General features: G+C 47.7%; 1 long non-coding RNA gene across 1 annotated transcript; it reads left to right on the top strand.

The window, feature by feature from the left end:
* The first annotated feature begins 5681 nt into the window (after nucleotides 1-5681).
* On the top strand, nucleotides 5682-9606 carry LOC146188190 (uncharacterized). Its single transcript, XR_014707177.1, has 3 exons — nucleotides 5682-5756; nucleotides 8090-8167; nucleotides 9205-9606. It is a non-coding gene; the product is annotated as an uncharacterized LOC146188190 (long non-coding RNA).
* Nucleotides 9607-12564: the final 2958 nt, after the last annotated feature.

Here is a 12564-nt window from a genome sequence, read left to right as displayed (position 1 = left end):
ATGGCCTCCTAACCCAAGTAGGCCCTATGATAGCCCATTTCAAACCCTCTAGTTCCTCTAACAGCACTGCCAATGTAGCTTCACCAGCTAGTTTTCTAGCGTTAAAAGTTGCCAGGGTCACTTTCCAAAGGCGGCCTATCTATCGGAGCCAAATATTCTTAGCACCCCCTGCTACGTCTAGGTCTGACTACCGTTGGTGACTGATGGCCGGGTTTTGTAGGACTAATCATCGAAGGATGTGACCAATTACTGCATCAGAGTAGCCAATTCCTGTGCTGGTGAGGGAGTGCGTTGCCGGAGGTGTTCACCGGTATCAGGTCGCACCCCAAACCCTTCAGCTCAAACCCTCCTCATGAATCGAGAGGCCTCGGCAAGGCTGCCGCGCCTCGCGGCTCCAAGATTCCGAAGCTCAAAAATCCGGCGAAAAACCGACAGCAGGCGGCAGGAACCCGCCCAAGAGTCGCAGGAGTAACGCTTACCTGCGTTTCGTAGGTCGGATCACAGAGCCCCGCCTGGTGGTGACGGGCGCAGGCAATGGCCGTAAAAGCTGGCCGCGAACAAATATCGGCGGTGGAAAAAACCCAGCGGCCGAGGCGTCCAGAAGGGTCTTTTAGGGAAGTCAACCAGCAGAGGACATGGTGCTCGGGTATAACGTTGAAGACGCGGTCTGTAAGGTAGGGGCGAAACTTTGGTAAGGCCCACACGATTGCAATACACTCCTTTTCCGTGACGGTGTAGTTAGATCCAGCTTTCGTTAGCGCTCGGCTAGCGTAAGCAACCACATATTCGGAAAATCCGGGTTTCCGTTGTGCGAGAACAGCACCGAGAACAACGCCACTGGCGTCAGTGTGCACCTCTGCACGAGCGGATGGGTTGTAATGGCGGAGAATGGGTGGTGAAGTGAGTAGACGTCGGAGCGCAGTGGAAGCTTCGTCACAGATTGGAGTCCAGGTAGACAAGTTGGCGGGACCATTCAGCAATTTGGTAAGCGGCAGCGAAATTCCGGACAAAACGGCGAAAACATGAGCATAGGCCAACGAAGCTGCGCAGATCTTTAACAGAAGTCTGTTTCGAGAATTCAGGGACCGCACGTAGTTTCTCCGGATCGGGCAGAACACCAGCTTTGGACATGACATGACCCAGTATTGTCAGCTTGAGGGCGCCAAAACGACACTTCAGGTTAAGTTGCAGACCGGCGCCAGTGAGACAGCTCAGGATTTGGTGCAAAAGCATGAAGTGCGTCAAAAAATCGGGACAGAAAACGACAATATTAGCCAAATAACAAAGGCAAATGCTCCACTTGAGGCCGCGCAAGATATTTTCCATCATTCGCTCAAACGTAGCAGGAACATTGCAAAGACCACAAGGCATCACAGTGAACTCATATAGTCCATCAGGGGTAACCAAGGCTGTCTTGGGCGGTCATGCTCAGCCATAGGGACTTGCCAATAGCCAGAGCGCAGGTCCAGGTCCAGGGCAGAATTTGATTTGATTTCATTTGAAAAGAACTCGGCTCCTTGCAAACAATCGATGGCGTCGTCAATACGGGGTAGTGGGTTTAGGTCTTTTCGTGTAATTTTACTAAGACGGCGGTAGTCAACGCAAAATCTTTTGGAGCCATCCTTTTTCACAAGTACTACGGGAGACGACCACGGACAAGATGAAGGCTGAATTACACCACGTTGGTAGCATGTCGTCGACCTACTCAGCAATAACACGGCGCTCCGTAGGCGAAACACAGTAAGGGCACTGGCGAAAAGGGGCAAGACTGCCGGTGTCGATGTGGTGAACAACCTCGGTCGCACGACCCAAGGAAGTCTTCTGCGCGTCAAACGAAGAACGGAACTGGTTGCGGAGAGCAAACAGTTGCTCACGGTGAGTCAGGTCGAGATCACTGGCCAGAGATAATTGAAAAAGGTCCCAACTCGGTACATCGGAAGACGCAGTAATCGGCGTTAGGGAGGTTACGTGGGCACTCTGTGGTAAATACCCGTCAACATCAAACGGCGAGATGATGTCAGCAACTTCAATATGGCCGAGGCATTTGTCACGAAGTAGCGGCACAACAGCGGTTGAGGCATTCGTAACAATAATATCAGCGGCGCCGCGGTTAATATCGATGATATCAAATGGTTGAAGGAGGCCACGGCGAGAAGTGAACATGGAAGAAGGCGCAAAAAGAACAGTCGCGTCTAAGGAAAACGGTACACACACGGGAGCAATCACAGTTCAGTTGGGCGGAATATCGGTGTCGTCGGCGACAACGAGTTTAGCGCAAGAAAAAGACGGCGCATCGTCAAGAACCGCATCACAGAGCGCAGAAAAGGCGACGTGGGCGCGGGTGCAGTCAGTAAAGCATTTTGGCGGGACAGGAAATCCCAGCCAAGAATTAAGTCATGCGAGCATGACGCAAGCACTAAAAACTCGACGATGTATAAGACGTCCGCGATAATGACACGTGCTGTGCAAGCAGCAGACGGATGAACGGAATTGGCGTTGGCGGTGCGAAGAGGGAGTCCAGAAGGTGGGGTGGTGACTTTATGAAGTGATCGGCAAAAACTTTCGCTAATGACGAAGAGAGTGGCCCCTGTATCGGCAAGTGCAAGAGTGCGAACACCATCAGAAAAAAATTCGACAACGTTCGGCGGAGACAGACGAGGACTTGGGGTAGGCGAAATGTGCGCAGTTCGTGCCCCAGGAACTGCGGCAGCTAGTTTTCCGAGTCTTGTGTCACGCTGCGACGCCGCATTGGAGACACGGACCGACGGCGAGGGAACGGCGAGCGATGCAGTGGAATGTGTTGCCGGCCCGACGAGTTGTGCGGCTGCCCTGGAGATATCACCGGAGGTGGGCACAAGGTGTCGTACTGATAATTGCAGTCAGCCATAATGCGTGCAGGGGCAGAGCGCAGAGTACGAGTGCAGAGGCTGGCGACTTGGCCTGGAATACCGCAGGCATAGCAAATAGGCCGGTTGTCATTCGTGCGCCAAGGATTGTAGGGAGGCGTCGTTGATCGGAACTGTGGGGCGACCGACGGTGGCGCCATAGTCGGCACGTACGCAAAGGACTGTGGCGGCGGTGGGCGGGCGGTAACTTGTGCATACGTGGAGGCATCTGTACTTGCACAGGTAGAGGCGGCACGACAACAAGGGGGCTGTTACTTAATGGTGCAGCAAGAGATGTGGGCTGAAGTGGAAGAGTGTCGGCATGAGGTGTGACGGGCGCTGGCTGGCCAAAACTGGGAAGGGCATCGGCAACCTCCTGCGTGATGGTGTGTCAGATAGAAGGGGTAATCAGCTGGGCTGTAGATGACGGGCGTGGGCCAGACAAAAGCCCGAGCTGTCGAGAGACCTCATCTCGAACGAAGTGTTTGATGTGAGTTACAAGGTCACTGCTCACATCCAGGCCAGATATGGCCGCAGCAGGTGCGTAAGGGCGACGAGTGCAGAGGCGTTGCTTGAGCAGCTCGTCGAAACTTTGGCAAAGACTATATACTGAGGCCCCTGTGGTAGGGCTCTTTGCCCACAGCACGTGAAATGCATCGGTATCAATGCCCTTCATTATGTTTTATCTTTTCAGCCTCATTCATAGATGGGTCGACACGCTTGCATAAATCCACAACGTCTTCAATGTAACCTGTAAATATTTCGCCTTCATGCTGAACTCGTACGCGCAATGCTTCTTCAAAGCGTAGTTTCCGCACTGTGGGACGAACGCAAACGTCGTGAACTTTGCTTGAAGTTGGCCAAAGTTGGCATGTCGGCCTCATGATTTCGGTACCATAGGTTAGTAATGTCACTAAGGTAGAAGATGACGTTGTTGATCTTCATGCGGTCATCCCAGTTGTTATGACGACTCACTCTCTCGTATGAGGCCAACCAGTCTTCAACGTCCTGGTCACCCAGCCCTCTGCAAACTGCGGGGTCTCGCTGCCGAATGGCTCCGGAGCATGAGATTGACTTCGAAGGGGCTGCCACTGGCTGTTGGCCTACCTTGTTTTTCGCCATAGGTATCGTACGGCTGCGGAGCTCCACGGTGATCGTGTAAGAGTCTTACCCCGCACCTGCACCAAATGAAGTGGGGTTTATTGGGGGTTACTCTGAGGACTGGAGACGGCGACCGGTGACACACGACGATCGTAGAGTAAGGCACAATCTCGTCCGAAGAAGACAGTCCGAGTTTCTAGTGCGCACGTCAGCTGATCGGCCAGGAACTCAGCCGTCTTCATCGTCGTTTGTGTGGGCGCTGAATCATCTTCTTCCTTAGACTGGTTATAAACACTGTCCGGATACTGCTGGTCGCCCGCGATGGTCGCGAGGATGACCCTGAGCGAAGGACGTAACTCAGGAGTTGCCCAGAACCTCGCTGCTGTGCGCTAAGTTAATAACGTCGTACACTATGTTGTTTTTTCAGAATGTTTGGAAAGTAACGAGCTAGGTCCGCGCTGATTCTGATCATTGAGCACGAGCCCTTATCGCCAAAATATTAACTGTACATAGTACCACAGAGAGGGTCTTCCAAACACTTGTCTTACAGACGGGCACGCGCATGCCTTCAAAATTAACTCGCAGGCAGGAGCATCGGTCAGGTTCTTTGTGTTCTTCAAATCTTCCCCACTTATACAAGGTGGTCGTCGATTCGGCAGGCGACGTGCAGATCACACACACACTCAATGAGACGTAGGACGACAATCTTGCAGTAACAAGACGAATCTTAACTTTATACGACACAAACGCATGATACAGAAAATCGAGGCAGAGAGGCGACACACTTTACAAGTAGAGACTGAGGGAACGACTAACTGCAAAATGAACACACAGCTCTTTTTACGACTTCTCATTCAGGGCCAGCCTGCTACGCTGTGGGCTCTTAAATAACCGCAGCCGTATTCTCCAGATGCTAAGGAGGAGCGGAAACAGCTTAGCGCTGTTAAAGCTATGCCTCCCCTCCCTCAGCCTTCCAGAAAGGTCTAGAACCTACTCGAACATCGTCAATACAAGCGGCCTTTTTAGTGAGCAGGAGGGACAGGTCCGTGCGGGGGAATGCACGCGTGAGTTAGCCCATGTCGACGAGAGCGAGGAGGCGCAACTCGGTGGCTGAAATTGCGCAATCAGTCGCGTCGGCATCTGGAATGTGATGGAACTTTCTATCGCCGCTTTCTGCGACGTGCGCGCCGAAACATTATAGAATAGGCCACCACCGCCTTACAGCAGGGTTAAGAATGTTCGTCTCCTATTCTTCTCGCTACCGTAATTAGGTGCAGTGGCAACTTAGCACATCATGCCGCCTACTTGAATGAAATGTGTTACTCAACTCAGCGAACTAGAAAATATAAATACTAAATTCATCATAGTTTCGTGCGTCAAGTCAAAGCTTTGAATAAGCACGCCTCAGGAACGCCTGCTGCCGCTGGCAAACGCACCGGCGCGATAAAGCCTGGTTCAATATTAGCGCCACTCGCCGCTCTAGTTTATAAGCTGAAGCTGGTTCCAGTTAAGATGGCCTTGAGTGTACTGAATTGTGTGACTACAGACCGATGACATTTATCCTCTCTGATTGCGCGAGGATTGACGTGGTTTGGGTGAACATAAAGTAGCTTGTTAAATGCACTTTGCAATCGATATATTCAAATTTTTATCAATAATTACATCTCTCAGTCGTTGAATATTCGTTTTCTTGCAGGTCAGCCAATGTTTCTCTGCAGGTTAAGCAGAACAAATCTACCGAACCTGCATTCATCTGGGTCACGTTAAAAGGTAAGTGTGAGGCCGAGCTTGCAAGACAACCTAGGCCAGACCCCTTCTCGCGTTGAAAAGCAAACAGAAGACATCTCCAAAATATTTTTTTTTATCCTACGCGAAACAGGCTTAATGGGATTAACTGCTTCCCATTAAGGGTGATCCGACATTAGATAAATTGTTAAGTAAATAAATAAAAAATATCGATGATGATGCCGACACAGAATTACACACGGATGCGAGCAACGTCGGCCTTAGTGCCGTTCTAGTTCAGCACCAAGACGGGGTCGAGAAAGTAATTGCCTACGCCAGCCGTGCACTTTCCCGTGCTGAGTATAACTATTCCACCACTGAAAAAGAATGTTTGGCGGTAGTATGGGCCGCTGCCAAGTTCCGCCCGTACCTATATGGCCGACCGTTTCGCGTCATCACTGACCATCACTCGTTGTGTTGGCTGAAAAACTTAAAGGATCCTTGTGGCCGCTTAGCACGTTGGGCATTGCGCCTACAGGAGTTCGATTTTGATTTATAAGTCTGGTCGGAAGCACACCGATGCTGATAGCCTGTCCCGCGCGCCCGTCTTCCCTCCTTCGTCAGATGCCACCGACGACGATAGCTTCCTCGGAGCAGTCACTACGTCCGATCTCGCCTCCAAACAGCGTGCCGACGGCGAGCTGCGACTGATTATTGACCATCTTGAAGGTGGGCATCCTACAATACCCCGCACCTCCACCAGTGTCACGACTGAAGTCAGAGGAAGCCGTGAGAGTACACGTAGCCGAGGACCCGAGAATAAGGTCGGCTTGTCGTCCCGAACACAGAGTCACAGAGACCAGCACCAGCGCGCCGCTCGTGCCAACCACCGCTTCGTCGTCGTCGGCCCCAAAAACGGCTGTCGCGCGGCGCCAGGCACGTGGCAATATCAATTGCACAAAATTTTTTGGAATGAAAAGATTTTCCCGCGTGTCCAGCAGCAAGACATTATTTGCGCTTCACTCTTACCGAAGTCCTTAAGAAACAATTTTCAGTGCAATGCGGCACAATATTGGTAGGTCCTGTCAGATGCCAATAAAGCTGAAAGCCTCCGTGCGACGACAAGAAACTGCTTTGTATGCTCAATAATATTGCAGTCTTTAATTGATTAATGCATATAAGGAAGTAGAAAACATTACGCAGGGAATCTCTAATTATAAATGTTTTGGAATCGAAGGCACACGGTGGCGCTACAGATATCTAGCAACCACGCTGATCTTGGTCGTTTGCCCTTTGCGTACAAAGCTCACCCGCGCATCCAATTGTTGTTACTCTTTACTTGTTAAACAAACATCATGCGAATACTGCATTTTTTTTTTTGCACTGTAGGTACGCGTAAGAGCCGGTTTGTGTCATTAGGTGCTGTTTGCAGCGTAGGCAATATATCGATTCAATAGGAAAAGGAAATCTTTCATACTCTTCCGCAGCATTATCACAGCATTTCTGCTAGCACGTACCCAGCCTATTTCTGAAGATTATTTGCCTAAACGAAAAGCCCTGAGTGAATTTAACGCTGTAATTAATATGAAATTTGAACTCTGCCACTGCTCGGCAAGAATATTTACTCATAAGTGGGTCCTGGGCAGAAGCGTGCTCGGATCCTAAAACTGTTGTCTAGTGTCCAGCTTTTCCTTTATTATTAGAGTTCGCACTCGGGACGTTATAAATTCGACACAGAGAAACAGGTGTTGGCTGAGCAAAATAATTTTGAAGCCTATGTATGCATTTTAGTGTGGGCCATAAAATAGCGGTCACTGTAAACTACCAAGACCAAGAAGTTATAATCACCTAGATTTCTAAACAGCGCATATATATCCCAAAATGTTGCAGTGCTGCTATTACAATAATGTAAATAATGTTTCTAACAGATATTACCAGATAAGATGGCTACTTTTCATGAATTTTGTGTACAGAATTATTAGTGCTGCAGAATTCACCGGACTCACAAAAGGGCAGCTTATAACGCATTCACAGCCTCGATTCCGGCAGTGCCTGCTACCAGCGGGCCCTACAAAAATGGAAATTCATTTACAAAGTACAACCGCTAACGAGAATGAAGAAGAGTGCATGGCTGCCGCGCTAGTGATGCTAAAACCCACTCGGGAGAATTTCTGACTGTGCAGCCAGCAGCTATTAGCAATCGAACGAGTTGAATTGAATTGTTTGCCGGGGGAACACGTATCCAGCGAAACGCACGACTGATTCTCTGTGAGCGTCTAGTTATGGCACTGCCTGACAAGAAAGTTCAGTGTAGATGTTTGTTGCAGCAAAGACATTTTGCTGATCGGAACAACTGATGCAAGCTTTATCTTTTCCAGATACGCCTTCTGGCTACGAACTGGAAGTATTTTACTCCAACAAGGACTGCATCGTGCTGGCAAGCCGTGTACTTTATGGTAAATGATCAGTAGTTTGTAGGAAGCGACAGTGAAGCAGCGAATGAAAATCATTTATCCCGGCGCATTATTTCTACATCGCTGCTTGCCTATTTTAGAAAACCAAGAACTAAAAAAATCACAATTGCAAAAAACGGCATTGTTACTGCCTTATCAATCTCTTTCTGTCTTGCCATATCATAGTTCTGATGAACTAGATTCACTTTCCGTAAGCTCATATAAAAATCGCGTCCTCATTGTAGAAACCTTCTTTAGGGCATGCAGGCAATGAGTATAATGTAAAAATGTGATATAGGTTATACTTCAGCAATCCTGCTTTCGCATGTCTAACATTTCTCCTTTACGCGAAAGTACAGAAAAAAATTAAAATAACTGCTGTTTTCAGTGTACAGAACAGTACGGTTGAGCGAATAGGTTGAATTTTTGCTTGTTCAACATCGACTGCTTGGTTGCATTGCTGCCGATTTTGTATTTTTATATTTCATTGCGCAGTCATTATCATTTACTGTATAAATACCATTTAGTTTTGTGTAATTTTTTCTTTTTTTTTTTTGCTGTATTGTGCTTTACTTTCATCAATTCACCCCCACTCCCATCTGTAATGCCCTTGGGCCCTGGGGATAAATAAATAAACAAATGAATAAATAAATAAAAGGGAGGACTTTGAATTGAAACGCGGAAATGCTCCTTAATAATGCATTATTTTCTCTAAAGCTAGAGAGAGGACGCGCCAACTACAAGGCAGTCACAAATGTAATTAATACCAACGCATTTCCACAATAGCTTTATTCGTCTTTCTTCGGGTAGGCTTACCAGCGAAACTCATTTACACAAGCACAAAACTGCTTCTCCTACATTTCAGGGCTGCGCATACTACTTATTATTCGTCAAAATTACTTCATACGCCACAAAAAGGCAGCATTACTCCGGTTTGGTCCCTTTTTTTTGTTACACGAAATATTATTTCAAGAATTTTATATGTATTGAATATTCTAGTTTTGATACTTTATATTTTTTACTCTCCCTTGTTTTAACAGACTTCAGGGGCTTCGGCTGCCAGCTCTGGGTTACAGAGAGATTGATTCAGGCCCCACCTTACGTCTGCCTGGCAGCTTATTACGAACATTGCAATGGCACGAAAACAGATGTTTACTACGGCAACGATTGCAAGTGTGATGACTCTTGAAAATAAAAAATTCATCGAAACGAAACGTTACATATTTGGTCGCCATTTGAACAGCTTACAATGGACGCTACGCTAAAACATAGCGGTTTTGATTATATGAATTAAATTGCTTGCACTGGTGTGCAGTGTCATGCCACTCAATTTCAGGTCCCTCTGAGTCGACAAACTGATTCTATTTTTACCTTTCGATAAATGTAAACAACTAAAAGAAGTGTTTTGGTTTATCCAATGTAGCCGCAAATAAAGGGACTGTTTTCATCATCATCCTTAGTGAAAATGTGTTCATAATTCTTTCTTATGGAGAACTCGTGTTTTCACATTCGAAACAGGATGCCTGCAATTATGAGCCTTATTTTTGGGTGGGAAAATAAATAGCAAAGTAAAGAGCTGTCAGTTGAATTGTGCTTAAATTTATCGGATTTATACACATTTATTTGAGATCGTTAGTAACGTCAGTCTCCTCTAAAATAGGGTTCAGGCGCTTTAGGAGCAATGAACTGCTAGACATAATGCATCGTTCATGCCTCTTCATGTGCAAAATGAAAATTAGTATTTACATTCTAGAGACGTTTTTAAAAGACAAAATATTACGGCACTACACTTTCAATTCCTTTAGCAAAAAACCTTGTCCCATTGTATGCTCTGGAAAACCTGCGCAGTAGCAGGTACGTTAGGATAGAGCAGTGAGTCTCAGCCATAGATGGGCCGGGGACCCCTTGCGGACGAGCAGATGTCGGAGAGCCTTATGGCGCATTCGGTTGGAGGGACAAGATCAGAGGCGGCGAGCATTGCAGATCACTACAGGACCACGCCGAGCGAGGGTGTAACTGTCCTCCCACAGGAAAGCTCTCTGCGTGTCGAGAGCAGTGCTCCACAACCATTGTGACCGCACTTCTCTCCCCAGTATTCTCCACCTGCCCGTAGCGGCGGCAGTTGCAAACCCGAGGAGAGGCCAACGTTCCATGTAGAACCGCTCGTTTTCTCTGCCTTTGTTCTCAGAGCGCGGCGATCTACCTCCTTTGTCCTTTTCGACGCCAGCAGCGACTCTCAAACATGCAAAACATGCATACAGCACCTGAGCAATGCTTTCCGCTCGCCAAAGCGTCGCCAAGCGCCGACGCTTTGCAGCCGGCATTTTGATGCCTCGTTTACACTTGAGCATTCGGAGGAGCGAACGAGCGAGCGAAATTCGCTGCCGCCGACACGCTCATTCGTTCACACTTCTGAGCCAACATATCGCCGCCTTCGCCGCTTCGACTGCGAGCTTCCGTTAACCCTGACCTGACCGCTCGACTGCAGCTACGAATGCCACGAAAAGCATACAGCTATGCTAAGTGCCGAAGGAAAAACGCATTACCATTCGATTCTTCACTGACTCAGGGCACATTTGACCCACGTATTGTAGCAACAAGAGCTCCAAAGTGCTATGTGCAGGCATAGTAAACAAAAGGGGCAGATTTGCCGCTCATACCAAGGACAGCGTCGATTGTATTCTAAATGTCATTCTTCCCAAATTGCATCCTTCCCTATTGCACTGGTTGCCCAGCGAAAAAGGGCCTAGGATAAAAAGGAAAAACTAAAAGGTAAGGATGCACCTCAAATGCATTCATCATCATCATAATAAGCCTGACTATATCCACTGCAGAGCGAAGGCCTCTCCCATATTTCTCCACTTAGCCCGGTTCTGTGCTAGCTGCATCCACCTGACCCCTGCGAACTTAACCTCATCCGCCCACCTAACTTTCTGCCGCCCCCTGCTACACTTTCCTTCCCTTGGAATCCAGTTTGTTACCCTAAGCGACCATCGGTTATCCTCTCTTCGCACTACATGTTCTGCCCATGCCCATTTCTTCTTCTTTATTTCCACTAGAAGGCCGGTAACTTGAGTCATTTCTCTGACCCACTCTGCACGCTTCCTATCTCTTAATGTTACACCTACCATTTTTCGTTCGATAGCCCTCTGGGTCGTCCTCAACTTAAGTAGAACTCTCTTGGTTAGCCTCCACGTTTCAGCCCAATAGGTGAGTACAGGTAAGATGCAAATGTTGTATACTTTCCTCTTGAGCGATACCGGTAAGCTGCTAGTCATAATCTGTGAGTGCTTGCCAAATGCGCTCCATCCCAATCTTAATCTTCTTATTTCCTTTTCATGGTCCGGATCTGCGGTTACTACTTGTCCTAAGCAGACATACTTCGCCTACTACTTCCAGTACTTCGCTGTCTAATATAAATTGCTGTTCCTTCCCGAGGCTGTTGAACATTACCTTAGTCTTCTGCATATTGATTTTCAAGCCTACCTTTCTACTTTTCCTGTTCACGTCATCAATCATTATTTGCAGGTCATCCCCCGAGTTGATTAGCAAGGCAATGTCATCAGCAAATCGCAGATTACTGAGGTATTCTCCAGCTACCCTTATCCCTAAGTGCTCCCATTCCAAGTCTCTGATTACTTCCTCTAAGCAAGCTGTGAATAGTACTGGGGAGATTGTGTCTCCTTGCCTAACGCCTTTCTTTATGGGAATTTTGTTACTTTCTTTATGCAGATATATGGTTGCTGTGCAGCCACTATATATATCTTCCAGCACTTTCACGTACGGCTTGTCTACCCCTTGATTTCGCAATGTCTGCATCCCCGCGATGTTTGAACTGAGTCAAATGCTTTTTCGTAACCAATGAATGCTATGTATAAGGGCTGGTTATATTCAGAGCATTTCTCTATCATCTGATTGATGGTATGGATATGATCGATAGTATAGTACCGTTTCCGAAAACCTGCTTGACCCTTTGCTTGATTGCAGTCTAAGGTTGTCCTGATTCTATTAGCGATTACCTTAGTAAATACCTTATACGTAACAGACAGTAAGCTGATTGGTGTGTAGTTTTTAAGGTCCTTCCCCCTTTCTTATGAATGAGGGTAATGTTTGCATTCTTCCATGGTTCCGGTACTGTCGATGACACCAGGCACTGCGTATACAGGGTGGCCAGTTTTTCTAGCACGATATCCCCCCCCCCCCCCCCCCCCCGATTTTTAGCAAATCTGTAGTTATCTGATCCTCTCGAGCTGATTTCCCCCTTTTCATAGTTTCTAATGCTTTCTTGACCTCGTCCTTCGTCATTGGTGGAACGTCTGACTGCTTTTCCCTGCCGCTAATCTCGTTAAGGTCCTGACTACTTTGGCTACTGTAGAGATCTGTATAGAACTCCTCGGCTA

Source organism: Amblyomma maculatum, chromosome 5, assembly GCF_055883805.1.
Source record: "Amblyomma maculatum isolate TAMU_Amacu chromosome 5, ASM5588380v1, whole genome shotgun sequence".
In the NCBI taxonomy this organism is placed as follows: domain Eukaryota; kingdom Metazoa; phylum Arthropoda; class Arachnida; order Ixodida; family Ixodidae; genus Amblyomma; species Amblyomma maculatum.
The sequence above is the reverse complement of the archived record's forward strand: the minus strand, read 5'-3'. Positions and strand labels throughout refer to the sequence as shown.